The sequence below is a fragment of the Crassostrea angulata genome, chromosome 1, assembly GCF_025612915.1.
Source record: "Crassostrea angulata isolate pt1a10 chromosome 1, ASM2561291v2, whole genome shotgun sequence".
In the NCBI taxonomy this organism is placed as follows: Eukaryota; Metazoa; Mollusca; class Bivalvia; order Ostreida; family Ostreidae; genus Magallana; species Magallana angulata.
Genome location: NC_069111.1, coordinates 30,910,335 through 30,921,211, shown reverse-complemented (window position 1 = coordinate 30,921,211; position 10,877 = coordinate 30,910,335). Strand labels below are relative to the sequence as shown.

Here is a 10,877-nt window from a genome sequence, read left to right as displayed (position 1 = left end):
GAAAAATACCAACAAATTTTCAATAATTCTCAATTATCTCCCCTTTAAAGAGGGCGCGGCCCTTCATTTAAACAAACTTGAATCCCCTTCACCCAGTGATGCTTTATGCCAAATTTGGTTGGAATCTGACCAGTGGTTCTGGAGAAGAAGAAGAAGAAAATGTGAAAAGTTTACAACGACAATGCCGCCGACAACGCCGACGACAGCCAATGGACAAATTTTGATCAGAAAAGCTCACTTTTAGTGATACAATTACCGAAAAGATTCGAGGAAGATCTGAGATACTCTAGAAACTTTTCAAGGAACTACCTGTACAAAAGAGTGAGAACGTGGACTGTAAATCAAAAAGTTCAACTTATTATATTAAGTGGAAGACAAACATCTGTAAAATATAAACATATTCTGGAAGTGATATCTGTATTATGATGTGTTTAAAAAAGGAAATACACAGGAATTATAAATGGTTTTATGTTTTAAGTCTTGCCACTGATTTATAAAAGAAATGAAGGCAATGATTCCACCCCATCCAGTAATAATTTAAAAGGATTTAGTCAAGGGATTGAAAAGCATAATCAGAAGAAGTTTTTCTGTCCATCATTTATTTATTGAGTCAAATCATAATTCTTTAGCCCTAGAAATTAGTAAATGACTGGGAAGAATTTGTACAGGAATTTATATTATAATGTAAATTATAAATGTAATTAAGAAGAACGTGTGACCGAGTATACTGTAGATTCCTTATCTTATGCCAGTACTTAATTCAATGATTTAACTGTTTTGCATCAAATCGCAAGGACTTCAAATCGCGAATGCCAAACTTTTATCATATAGTTTTATTTAGTTTTCATCTGTCGGAAAAATAAAAGCGATATTTTAAAATCTACGAAACCCATCTTGTGATTTTACGCGCGGATATTACCAGTAATGTCTTACGTTTAATTCTAGGAGTTTGCTCAAACTACAGTTGAATACATTAACAATTATAAGTTATATTTATTTGAAATAAAGAAAACCCACCCTGCATTATATCCACCATATCTACTATGCTATATATCGATTTCCAGCTACTCTGCAGACAATATTTAAAGCATTTATCATGCAATCATATAACTAAGACAAAAATCAAAAATCGAAGTTGATTATCGTGACTTAATACTCAAGATAATAAAAAAAACCACTTTAATTTAAATTCAATGCGCATTTTTTGAATTATATAATTATAGGATTCCTGGTGGTTTAAGTTTCACCACTTCTGCAAAATCAAAAGATTTCTTGGTAGAATTGACAACTCAGCCACAAGCTTTCCATTTTCCATTAAACGTTTCCCTTTTTAATAAAGAACTCATTCCTTTAATTCTGGCAAAGTAAATATTCCTAAATTATGGCTAATAGAAAAGTATGGCAAAATCCTTAAATAGAATTTAGCAGCTCTTTTATTGAAGGGAAAGAGAATAAATGAATTACTTGTAAACTGTTTACTTCATTTAAGCCGTACATTTACATTATTTAAATTGATAATTAAAACTAAATTTAAATTATTTAATAGATAAAAAACATGAAATATTTTAATATCTACATTTGTGAATGAATTCCAGCAATAATCAGTAGAGCAAATTCAGCTAAACTGATGTTGAATAAATATTCATCTATATTCTTGGGTTTTTATTTCTTGTCAGATTTAAATTAATTCTCACGTTGTGACTAGTCCCAATCGTAATAATCAACTAGGAAAATCCACTTTGCATTTTATTTTGCAAAATAATGATAAATGTGGTGATCGAAATTAAGGTGCTATTTGCCCATTTGCACTTGATTTGTGTCCTAGTTATATGATTGCATGATAAATTCTTTATTGACTGCAGAGTAGCTGGAAATTGAAATATAGCATAGCAGATATGGTGGATATAATGCGGGGTGTGTTTTCTTTATTTAAAAAAGGTGGGTATTTGTAATAAGAGCATTAAATTATCAACTTTCATTACTCTAAAACTAACTTATACGATTACACCCCCCACACACACACACGTTGAAATTAGTCGATATAAACATTACCTATGAACAAATAAATACCGTTAGTGATATCAATGGGGTGTCCCTATATACAATTAGATTATAATTTTTATATACATTGTTCTGATAGATCTACATGTACATGAATTCAGGAAACTGTATTCATTACGGTGAGACCAAAAGACAACAATCATATACAAAAAAGTGCAATTGGAAAACAATAGCCAAAACCCGGTGTAGTAAAATTAATTAATAAAGATACTAAACTATACGCAAAGTCAACAATCATTGTACAATTGTGTATAACGAGGTTATCGGCTTTTACCAAGTTTTGCAAAAGACTTTTTAACAAACATCTCAAAGCAAGAAATCAAGACAATAACTATTATGAAACTGTAGGGAAATCGGTAAAACAACATCAAAATACAGTTGTGAAATCCTAAAGACAACAATCCATACAAAGCAATGAAATCAAGTAGACAAAAGTCATGGTACATGGTCCTCAGATACTGAAAGGTGAGGTCGATCTCTTTAAACCTAAGAATAAACGAAATTCTTTCAGAAATTGATGTGCAAAACTAAACTCACATTGTTTTCAAAAATCATTTATATGAAAGTTGTTAAATCTTAAAATCAGTAATATTATTCATCAAAACATTTAACATTTTAGTGACTACGAACGTCTCTCCAGATTTTGAAAGGTAATTCTATTATTTCCAGTATGTATGTAAAGTTCTGGTATACTGTAAACATTTTCACAAAAACAATAGGAGAACAAATCTTTCCCCATCTTTTATCAAAAAACAATAGACATAAAAACTGAAATGAATACGCTTACAGTCCTAAAAACTTCCTGATAAACACGTTTTGATGTGTATTCAGAGACTCATAATTTCCTGAGTCATTTCATGATGAAATCAGATTTTGTGTTGTTCGTGTGTTATAGTTCATCAGCATCGGTCATTGATGTCCTGTCGAGATTAATTCTTTTACTTGCTTTGAGTCAATATATGCCACCAAAGTGCGTTTTATCTCATTTGCAAAAAAACACCAAGGGTCAGGATACCTGGGCTTTTATGTTATAGGCCCCGGGGGCATAAAACTTAGACAAGCTAACTTTCGATCTCAGTCTCATTTTCCCCACAAAATAGACCTTGGGAAAAATTGAGAATGAGATTAGAAGTGAGCTCGTCAAAGTTTTGACCCTGGGGCCTATAACATAAAAGCCCAGGTATCCTCCCTTAGTGTTACCCGGCCCAAATCTCTCGTGGAGGTAATTCCACGAGTACTACATGATTAGCAGGATATTTTTCGAAAATTTGCCTACCCTCCCCCTCCCCTATACTTTATAAGTGGTTATGGATGTTAATTATTGTGTAAGACTGAGTAACCACGAATTTACCTGTCAAAAATTGAACCACTGCGAATTGTTATTATTTAAACGCACTTTTGTATTTTCAAAATTTCCTTTGTTAACTTTTTAATTGCAGCGATTCTGAAAATGAAAGGCAAGATGTAAACCCTATGAGGTATTTATCTAGGATTCACAAAGTGATCTATATCATCTTGCTTTATGATTAATAACTAGGTACTAATCTGGATTTGAAGCAAGATCGAATTGCTTTTTAATATTATTTCATTATACGGTATATTAAATATTTAGGTTACATGTATTCTCTAATCTTTATATCAATGCTAGGATACTGGGACGTTACAGTTGTATATTTACATTATATATTTTATTTTTAAGCAATGGTGAAGACGCAGTCGAAAAACTGACAGAACGTAAAGGGCTTTATACAGTTCGAACGTAAGAAAAATGTGGTTTATTTAGAACCGCATTTGCTCAAATAATTGACCAAACCATTTGACCGAACGATAGTTTTGAGAAAACGTAGTTATTAAAAACACTAACTTATGAATAAATATCAGGATGAATGAAATACAATTTTAGTAAAATTTTATCTCTAAACGTTTCAGGGAAATATCCACACCCCGCAAACCAATGTCAGGGGTTGACTTTGCTCCCACGTCGGACAAATAGATAGCAAGGGGAAACAATGCTCGGTAATGCTTTAAAAAATGAGAATTGGTCGTCCAAAAGCAACCTTTTTTGTGTTAATTTTATAGTTTTATTGTAGTTTGTTAAACCTAAAATATTGGGGTTGATTTTGCTAAACAGTAATTATTTTATCATTTTTAGTTATAAAATCATTTCCTTTAAATATACGTATCCTCAAAGCTCATGCATATCTAAATTGACATTGTCCCCTGATATTACCCTCGAGTACCCCGATAATTACCACGTGGATCGTTACAGGAAAAGAGGGCTGACGAACTAAGGGACACCACTCTGAGATTCCTGGAGAAAATGTGCACAGATATTTACACTTTAGTAGATAAAAGCGACAAGAAGAAAGTTCTAGTGTTTAATCAGTCAGATGAAGCACTGGTCACCTTTTCTGTCAAAGTAAATAGAGACGAAAAAGAAGAAGGATATAGGTATGAGGCAAGGATAAAGAACAAGTCCAACTGGGTATCCAGAGTGGCCCATTGCGAGGTACTTTCATATTACACACATGTATGTGCCAACGATGCTTTCAGACTGTAACGAATGTTACAAAAAACTACTAAGTGATTTCAAAAACCTTTGTCATATTATATGTTCATACACAATGAAGTATAATGTCAATCAGAAAACAAGTTCTACAAAAACATAGTCATATTATTGAAAAACAATAAAAACCAGTCACAGTACTCATATATATTATAATAATATTAAAACTGAAGCCTTATTACTTTTGCTAGTTTTGGCTCAATGATGATTTTCAAGCTAATGACTGAAATTCTATCAAAATGGTGTGGAACTTTTGACTGGACTCCAAAGAACCCCCCTTTTATATCTATGATTGAGATGTAATCATATAAAGTAGTAACATTTATGCGTATGAACAAATATTGGTTGAAATGTGATACATATATTCAATTAATCACATTTATCGTATTTAATTTGAAAGGGGGACGAAATAAAATTCCATGCAACAGAAATCGAGTCCTTCTACATAATCAAAATCCCTCAAAAGGAAAAGAAAATCATTAAACCCGAAGAAGACATTCTCTTTTTTAAACACTCAAAGAAGGTGTCTCTTGATGTGCCATTACAAACTGTGGATACACCTCAGCACATTGATTTGCAGGTAAATACATGTATAAGCCGACCTCAATTTTAGTACATATGTATGTTGAAACAACGTGTGATAAATAAGAAAACACCATAGAATATGTGAATGAATTACCCGTTTTCTTTGAATTAAAACAAAGTTTTCTTTAAGTTACTCAAAACTTACGCCATTAAAGATATTGCAATATTAAAGTCTTATTAGGCATATGTAGGTAAAAAAGATGCTATAGGAAATTAAAACGAGGTCTTTAGAATTGATGATACTTGAATAACTTTTATTAAATTCCTTTGCCAAAGTGACGTTCTATTTATCTGTAAAGAGAGGAGCTATTCTGTCATCCTCTCTATGAATTTAACCTGCAATTCCGTGCCATTGAGAAAAGGTCAAGAAAAATGTAGATAATTAAATTTTGCCTGTTTTCTGCAAGCTACAAAATTCCATACATTAGACTGGATCATAAAATAAGGGATAAAATAGAAATGTGTTCACTAAATGAAAATGCGACTGAAATTTGACTAAATGTTTAAGTATGCATATACAATATATCATATCTAATCTAATCATATCTAAAGCCTCAAATCCATTGGCTATGCTTATACGTTGGTTGAAATCTTAAAAGTTTGAACCATACGTCGAATGAAGGTTTTTATTGTGTCTCCAATGGCCCGTACCTAATACATTACATAGAATTCTAAAGTCTCGGCTTGGAAGGAAATAAATTATGTTTATGTTGTTTTTGTGTTAGGTTTAAATGTTAAGGACGTTATTAGTTATTTTTTGTCTTACAAATTGCAATTAACCTCCAATGCTCTATCAGCTTTAAAAAAAAATATCACATTGGTGAACATTTTCTGCAACTATATCGGCGATGAAAGTCATAGGGACTACTAGCCTTAGGTGTTGAAAGTTACCCTCCATTTTGAAGCAGTTTGTATTATTATGTTGATTGACATGCTTCGTAAAAAAAATTATGAGTTAAACATTTATTTCTTTCATCTCATAACCCTCATTATGAGTTTCTGTTCATGATATTTATATTTATTGTAGCTCAGTATTGTGGACAAACGTGCAATGGTGAAACGGCACAGTTTATTCCCAGAGAAGTTCAAACTTCAAAAAATATCTCAGAGGTTGTTTGTCGAGCATGACATTGATAAGTTTAACAAAGCCTTTTCTGTGAAGCTAGACTTAGAGAGTTTCCGAGACAGCACAGACGCTGGCACACTAGAACCTGTGGCAATCCTGTGGGATGGAGAGGAACCCACGATAAAGCCCAAGACTGAGTGTTCTTTGAGTTACGAAAAGAACAGAGTTGTCATGACAATGAAGAATTTACCAAATAAATCAGGGTAAAGGGTTTTTATCTGAATTCTAAATAATAAGGTTGGTTGTTTAACTGGACTTCAACTAACACATCTCAATTATAATCGTACTGCAGTATCTTACATCAACACCTTAATTCAATTCTTGATAAAGTAGACATTTTGATCATAACAATAAATACATGCATCAGGAATATTTTTAAAAGGTAGTCACAATATATATATATATATATATATATATATATATATATATATATATATATATATATATATATATATTTATATTATCTGTTTTAGATTATAAGTTGGTTTAGTTGCCCCTGGGGTAGTAGACAAAGATGAGGTCAAATTAGCCTACGCCGACGTTTTCCTGTGTAACATAACCATTCATACAAAGATTGTCAATCCTCAAAAAGCCATGCTCTATATCAACTGCGTCATGATAGAAAACTTACCAACCTTCCTTAAACAAACTCAGTCCCTGGATTTGATAGGTACATCCGAAGACTTCTATTTGAAAAATTTTCATAGAATTCGTGCTCATCTATCAGGAAATTCCGAGCGGAAAAAATCAAGAAAACAAAAACAAGCTCGATTGTTTCATAGTGTTTTCAAATCGAGCAAAGGAGAATTGTTTGTCCTTTACAATATCAAAGCAAACACGATTGGGTGGGAGTCCGACTACGGTTTTGGAATTAAGTTTAGACAGTGGTCCCAAGAAGAAAATACATCGACAAGAGTTTGACCCGTGGATGCTCATAGGAAAAAAAACTGGATTTCCTGATAAAAACCATGCGCTCAGATTATCTAAAGGACTAACATTTGATGATTTTAAATCACCAAGGCCATTTTAAATGTTTTGTAATTTGAACTTTGTTTTTCATATTGTCAACATTTCGGGTGGTCTATTTCTGAAAGAACACACAAAACATACTCAATGCAACCAGTTTTAACACCATTTTTTTCTAGATTTGACTATCCTTACATTTTGATGCAAACAACATTTAACTAACGTCATCTAAGTACGGACGTTTAATACCAACATAAACTTTTTTTATTCGTGTAAATAAACCACACGTCAGTGTATGTTTGTAAGGTAGTTCATGTATTCTTAATTTTGTGGATCAATCTTTAAACATTCTACAGTTATAGCACCGCTTTTTAAAATAGGGGAAAGATGTTTGATACTCAAAATATCAACAACATGTCCTCTCAGAAAAAACATATTAAAAGCCATGTTGACATAGTAAAAAATACTTGACATTATGATTAGAAACAATGAACGGTGTAAAGAAGTTCTTTTTAAAAACGTGTTTTTTTAAATAAACTCCACAACACACACAAACTTGACCACTATCCAAAAATTCAGATACTTAGTCACGCAATTTTTTTAAAATTCCTTATGTCTCTAACAGTCCAAAAATATAATATTTTTTTTTAAAATTACAATACAATGTCTGATGTGAATAACATTTTTACACAACTAAAATTAAGGAATCTCGCAAATTATTGTCATATCAATAATTAAAACTCTTAATCCAAACTCATCAGACAAATCTTTACAAGCAATAAAAGTAATTTAAACTAACAAACGCCAAAGGATGAAAGTGAACACCCAATGGTTGTACTTACTTACCTGTCGTTCCGTGAGGATCTTATGGCATCAAAGACTGCCCTCCAACAAACATGGTTCTAGGCTACTTGTGCTGCAAAATTCCAGATCATGTCTTCTTTAATTCAGCCTCCGTGTCCCGCCTACAGGCGTTTCCGCGACGTTCCCTCTTTCTCTTGACCTGCGAGTTCCGGGGAAGGGCTTGGCGTGTGGTGTTGAATGTTGGCTTCCTTAGAGTGTGTCCAATCCAGCCCAAGTTCAGTCTAATTTGTATGCCCATTGGCTCCTGTCACGCTCTCTTCCCAAAGTTCTTCATTTGTGATCCTTTCAGGCCATCGGATGTTGAACAAGCGCCCGAGACATATATAGTGAAATGCCTGGATCTTCTGGAGAGTCGTTTTGCTCATTCTCTATGTCTCTACTCCATACAATATGGCTGACTTTATATTGGAGTTGAGTATCCGCTGTTTGGTAGTAGTGCAAATGTTTCTTCAGGCCCAGATGTTCTATAGAATAGTAAATGCAGTCTCTGCAACTGGATTGTTTCTGCCCGAAACTTACCAAAACTGTTGCCAAAGGATACAAAAGCATTAAAAATGAGATTCTACATGATATTTTGTACGCTGCAAATTGTGCATACAAGAACAGGACAATGCCTTTTTAATCACTTAAAAAAGCTGTCAACCTGTGCAGCTACAGACTTATTTTGAAGATTTAGAAATCTGAAAAGCTATGAAGGGGTTCATTAGTGTCCTCTCTACGTTGATATAGAGATGGGACTTCCATTCCAGTGATTGCTCGATGAAGATACGCAAGCTGGCTATCTTGTAAGCACATGATCTGTATCTTATAATATAAATTAAAAGTTGATCTCTTTAGCGGTTGCGATGTTTATATTTAAAAGAAATTGTTTTGCATAGATAACTTTAGTGGCATGCCCCGTTCTATATACTTTTACATATGTCCGTATGACACATGTTTTGTACAGATAAAAATAACTTTAACATATTGTAATTCACACTTATTTGAGTGTAAATCCAAAAATTATTATAATTAAGACGACATTTTAAAAAATGTGTAATATGTATAAAATACTGAATAAAATGATAGCAAAAGAGTAAAGCTATATTGGACAGTACTGAATAATCATTAGAATTCGTGGTGGCTCAATTTTCGTGGTATTCGTGGGTAGCCCTTCCCCACGAATTTACATCCTCAACGAAAACAAATATAGAACGAGTTATCTTTGTTACTGAAACTGAAAACTGGCACATCCACGAAATTACATCCCTACGAATAAGCAAAAAATTCACAATCCAAAAAAATTCCACAGTATACCTCCTCATTTTGCCAAATGAACTTGTAAGCAATCATAAAAGATACAGAAAGGACTAAGTGCGGTTTTATGCAATGTTTGCCCCCCAAAATCAAAGTTTTGGAAAGAGCTTTAAAATAAGATGAAAGATAGTTAAAATCATATTGGAAATAAAGGTGTAAAAGGTTATCACCACAGTGATGTCATAACATAGAAATGACGTCATGAATATTGCATTATTTTGATAAATTGATGTTTTGAAGCAAAATATAGGTGTTTTCCGATGGTTTTTCGACTGGGAAACATCGAGCGCAGGCTTGCTCAAGTACCATTTTTTAGTATAATATGTATAACTATCTGAAGAAAAACATATGTTAAAATTGCACTTGAGCAGACCTGCGCTCTATACTTCCGAATGCAATATATAGAGCAAAAATGAGATTATCTTCACTTGTTTGCAAATTTGCGGGAATTAGGTCATTTAGGTGACGTCATAGATAAACAGCGAGTGAGCAATGATGACTAAAATCAAGATTAAAGTTATAGGCATCCTCTTTACAATGATTTGTGAAGATTTCATTTTTATACGATACTATTTAAAAATTGGTTGAAATCGGGGGCAGATATTTGACTATACCGCACATAGTCCTTTACAACTTAAGGATGTGGTTGCGACACGTAGTGAAAAAATAATACAAAATTTTAAAAAGAAGATATTGGAACATATCTGAACTTCTAAGATAACAATTTAAAAGGTTTAATGACCATTTTGTATCTTAAAACTCTTGACAAAAGAAATTACGATTATATTTTTATTTTTTAAACAAAATTAAGTTTAATACTCAGTATCCTTCCCATGTATGATGATTATGTATTCATTTCTATCATGAATCAAGTTTCTTTGTTGTACAATCAATGTTATCGAAGAGAATAGCTACAGTTTATCTATAAGCCCACTTGGTGTAGATGAACGAAAAATGTTTTTAATCAAATCACCTTTTAAAAAAAGACTCTTAATTTCAGTATGTTTCTAGATTCACTGGATTACAATAATTTGACAAATTTGTCATTAAAATTGTGTATACTTAGAATTTAATCAGCCTGTCGATTTAATAACTAAAAGCAGTTCCTTCCATGAGTTATCTAATGAATTACATGTTGATACACCAGTATATTTGACTTGACTATTTCCAGCTATAATTTAAAAAAAAAATTAAAAGATCTCAAACAAGCGATATTGTGATAATGAGTGTTCAACCAAGTAGTCTACACGACCCATTAATAAAGGATTTTGCTGTTTAACATTTTTAAAAATTTCTTTAAATTTCTTATATATCATCTTGATTTATCTCAGTTTCCAAAATGCCGTATTATATATATGAGTTGATAGCATTATAACCCTTTTATTGAATATTTTAATGAAGTAGAATATTTTC

General features: G+C 32.4%; 1 pseudogene; it reads left to right on the top strand.

The window, feature by feature from the left end:
- Positions 1–3,534: 3,534 nt before the first annotated feature.
- Positions 3,535–8,141, top strand: LOC128192109 (uncharacterized; annotated as a pseudogene).
- The last annotated feature ends 2,736 nt before the right edge of the window (positions 8,142–10,877 follow it).